Genomic DNA, 4695 nt, shown 5'->3' on the forward strand with positions numbered 1-4695 from the left:
TGAAACAAATAAAACGAGAATATTGTGGTTTGATACTCTGGTATGATCGGTATTAGTCTAAAATGCAGAAATACGAGATGTGACAATTAAGTAATGAGACTGATTCCATAAAAACAGTATATTTAAAAATTATTCTACACATCTGCCACCCCATTCAAAGTAGTCCCCTTAAGTAGCTATAAGACCGTATAAGATCCGTAATCGACTCAAAATGGGTTTCTGAGACCACCGATTTTGTTCTAGGGAACGGAAAAAAATCACAGGGTGACATATCGGGCCAATAAGGCGGCTGTCGCAACACGGCGATCCCTTTAGAGGCCAAATACTGAGACACGCTGAGGGCGGTGTTGCACGGCGCATCCTGTTGACTCGTTTTCGCAATCTTTCGAGTACTTGGCGATAGTAGTATTTAGATTTAGAATAGTATTTAGATTTTAGAATAAATATTTATGTATAGTAGTAGTACAAGACAGGAAAGCGAGGGCGATAGAATCAACGAGATGGATATAGGAGAGAAGGGAACTCCCTTCTCTCTTATATTCATCTCGTTAATTAGGGGTTAGGGATAGAAGAGAGGGATTGGAGTAAACTATAAAGAATTGAAGAAAAAACGGAAAGACAATTAGAGGAAACACAATATATTGTTAAGGAATCGAAATATAATGAATGGTAAGAAATGATAAAAAAAGGAGAACAAAAATTGCAGTGTCTGTGAATGGAAAGAGGAAGTGTAAGAGAATGTAGAAGATAATATTTTTAAATTTTTTAAGAAGGATGTATTAGATGAGAAATGGAAAAATTGGAAGCGACTAGAATCCCAAACGAGAACTTCAAAAACCATGTGGCATGAGCAAAAAATTAAAATAGAATTCTTGATCTGATATCAATGTATTTGCCAACACAATTGAAGTAAACGGTCAACAAGGTGAAGAAAAGTGTTCCAATAACGATCCTCATTTTCTCAAAATAGAAAAAAACCTTCTTGAAGTAGAACTCTCTTAACAGTGTTACTAACGCATTTTTTACGAAATTTTTCGAAATATATGCACGTATCACTACTTGGCATTACTTTTTCAAATATTTGTATTTGATAAGTATGGTTACATCAACTCCAAAAGAAACATATATACAATCTGATGAGAGTATATAATTACTCATTTAGCAACGTTATCATCGATTCAACTTGAGAAGAAATAACACAGCATTCTTTGTAATTAAGTATAATTAAAATAGAAAACAATTTCTAGCTCAAGGAGCAAACAACTTTAGAAGCGAATGCAAATTGAACATTGAGCAATCTTGAAATTGTTCAGAATTACGTTTCTTTGCGAGGTCATTAATCATTTAGATCTCGAAGCGTACAGTTCTATTTTCTTTTGAAAATTAAACCGTCGTTAATCATATCAGCATAATATTAATTTCAATCTTAGATTTTCTCTAGCCATTTTCAAATTACCATGAAAGGAATATTTCTGAAACCAAAATAGCCGAAGTAACGCAACTACGCTCGAGAACGCGGGGACTAGACACGGAAGTTCTCCCGCTACACGCGAGTCCCCTCTTTGTTTTCCGCCGTCAGCCAATCAGAGGCCAGGACTCTTCTCGCACGGGCCGAATCCCCAGTTAGACCAGAGCAGTTGCATCGAGCTAGAAATTTTATCCCACGATACCTACCGTTTGGGAGCCGCAAAACAGAAGGTGCATGATGGTTGCCGATCTGAAAGCTTCGATAAACTTCGGTGATCTTCTACTTATATCTCGATCCCCATTTGAAAGAAATTGGCGATATCAATGTTTTGAGTGATTCTTAATTTCATGCATGCGTCGATTTTGAGGTTATGTTTTGAAGGTGTATATAATAATAATAATGACTATTTGTCTAACTTTCAATAGAAATAGTTTTAGACCAAATATTAAAATTTTTAACAAAAAGTTAAATTTTTATCCAAAAAGCTGAATTATGTACTAAAAAAAGCATTTTTAATAAAATACATGAACTTTGCACGAAAGAAATTTATTTTCTATACAAAAAATTAATGTTTAATCATAATTAAATTTCCAAAAAAAAACAAAGATTAATTTTCTTGTAGTCAAAACAATTTTTTTCAACTAGAATGATGAATCCTCAACCAAAAAAATTAATTTTTAACGAGGTAGTTCCACTTTCAACCAGAAAAGATGAAAAAAGTCATTAAATTTCTTTCAAATCGCTTTTAATTATTGAAATTAATTGAAAATTTCTTGGAATTTTAAAAATAACCTAAATCGTGTCAAAATTTTTTAAATCTTATATTAAATTACTGTACAGAATTGAAAAATGCTTGGAATCTTTTAAAATTCTCTCAAATCTTTCAAAATCTTCTGAAAAACCTACAACTTTTTTTTAATATTTCAAAAGTACTTTGGAATTTTTTTAAATAACCCTTCTAAAATTGTTTTAATTCTTTGAAATTCCTGTAACTTACACAAATGGATTGAAAATTTCTTGATATCTTTTAAAACATCCTCAAATATTCAAAATCCTTAAGAAAACTTTGAAATCTCTTTAAATTTTTTAAAACTTCAGATTGATATTTAGAAAAGAGAATATAGTTCGTGTCCAGTAACATTATCAGGATCCTCCGAGGTTTCCATGCAGGTTCCTTTACAGATTCATGTACATTTTCCATTGCCAAATTCCTGTACAGAAACCGTCAAAACTATCTGTACAGGTTCGGGTCCCGCAACATCACCAGGATCCTCCGAGGTTTACCATACAGGTTCCTTTACAGATTCATGTACATTTTCCTTTGCCAAATTCCTGTACAGAAACCGTCAAAACTATCTGTACAGGTTCGTATCCAGCAACATGACCAGGATCCTCCGAGGTTTACCATACAGGTTCCTTTACAGATTCATGTACATTTTCCTTTGCCAAATTCCTGTACAGAAACCGTCAAAACTATCTGTACAGGTTCGTGTCCAGCAACATGACCAGGATCCTCCGAGGTTTACCATACAGGTTCCTTTACAGATTCATGTACAGTTTTCTTTGCCAAATTCCTGTAAAGAAACCGTCAAAACTATCTGTACAGGTTCGTGTCCAGCAACATGACCAGGATCCTCTGAGCAAAATTTACGAAATTGCAAATAATTTCCTGTTTATAAGGATTTTGAAAGATTTCAGAGAACTTGAAAGGTTTTAGATATTTTTAATAATTTCGAGGGACATCAGAATATGTTGAAGACTGTATGGGGTGTTATTTATGATATTTAATTTGAAAATATTTAAAATAAATATTTTAAGGCAGTCAAAAAAATGTATGCAACCAGGAATAAAATCTGCAGAAAACAAAGGGCATTACAATTTTTGGCTTATTTTAGGCTTTTGAATGCACTACAAAAAAATTTCAAAAACCACACCTATTTACCAAAAATTAACCCCCTTAGTGAAAAGTCAAACTTCAAACCAAAATCAGAGACTCTATTTACATGGAAAAATTCTAAATTTCTAAATTTCTAAATTCTTAATTAACTGATATGAAGCGGTTGTTTTTTAACATTCAGGGTAGGAGGCCAAAAAATCGGTGTTAATATTTTTTCAAATCCCGAATGTCAGAGACTCTGTTGCCTCTGTGCAATTCTAAAAAAGATAATTTTTTAAAAAAGAACACATGTATTTGGTATCAACAGGTCGCTTTAAAACTTTAAGTGTTGAAGGCCTGTGCTCTGTGCAACTTAGAACGTTAAAAAATTGAATGTTTAGACAAACTACACAAGTTAAAAAAATTTTAATTTAAAAAAGTTGTTGGGCCAGTGTAACGCAGGTGTGTTAAGAGACCTTTATAAAGTTTTATATTACAATTAAAGTTATTTGGAGTTATCATCGGGTGGTGGATCAATATCAATTGAAAATAAGGAGGTTTGTTATAATTTTTTGTTATTTGAATGTTTTAAAAACTGTCCTTAGCCAGACAAAATAATATTCTAAAAACACTTAATATTAGAAATACGTCTTAAAAGCGTCTCTGGAAAATCGTATGTTTATTATACATTTTTATATTGCAATTTAGGTTATTTAGAAATATCTTTCGATAGTAGACCGTTACAAGTGGTATTGAGGGGGTTGATTACGGTTTTTTGTTAATTTTAAAAGTGGCGCATACGAGCGCATTTGAAACCCCATAGGAAACTCCCATTATCAATGCGAATTAAAAAATTTTCATTTTGGTGGTCATTAATTCGTAAAATTTGGTTACATTTACGTGTTAGGCAATTTTAAAGATTTTGAACAAAATTTAATGGTTCATATGAGCGCATTCGAAACTTTATAGTTAAGTCACTTCAGTGATGCAGATTGCAAACTTTTGTTTTTGTTGGTCATCACTTCGTAAAATTTTGTTACATTCATATCTTGGGCAATTTTTAAAATTTTCAAAAAAAAATTATGGCGCATATGAGCGCATTTGAAAGCGAATGAGTCAATTTCCTTAGCTTTGTATTGCACATCACTGTTGAGGATTTAACACCTGCGTTACACTGCCCCCCCCCCCTCCAAAATATGATATCATAGTTAATTAGCTAGCGCGAAAATTTTTAGTGGTGGCGCATTTTAGCGCATTTGAAGTTATGAAAGATAGGTGTGATGAATTTGAAAAATGATATTTAAAATAATTACTCCGCCCCCCCCCCTATTTTACTTGCTGGTAACTTGGT

The sequence above is a fragment of the Belonocnema kinseyi genome, chromosome 10 (genome assembly GCF_010883055.1).
Source record: "Belonocnema kinseyi isolate 2016_QV_RU_SX_M_011 chromosome 10, B_treatae_v1, whole genome shotgun sequence".
Classification (NCBI taxonomy): Eukaryota; Metazoa; Arthropoda; class Insecta; order Hymenoptera; family Cynipidae; genus Belonocnema; species Belonocnema kinseyi.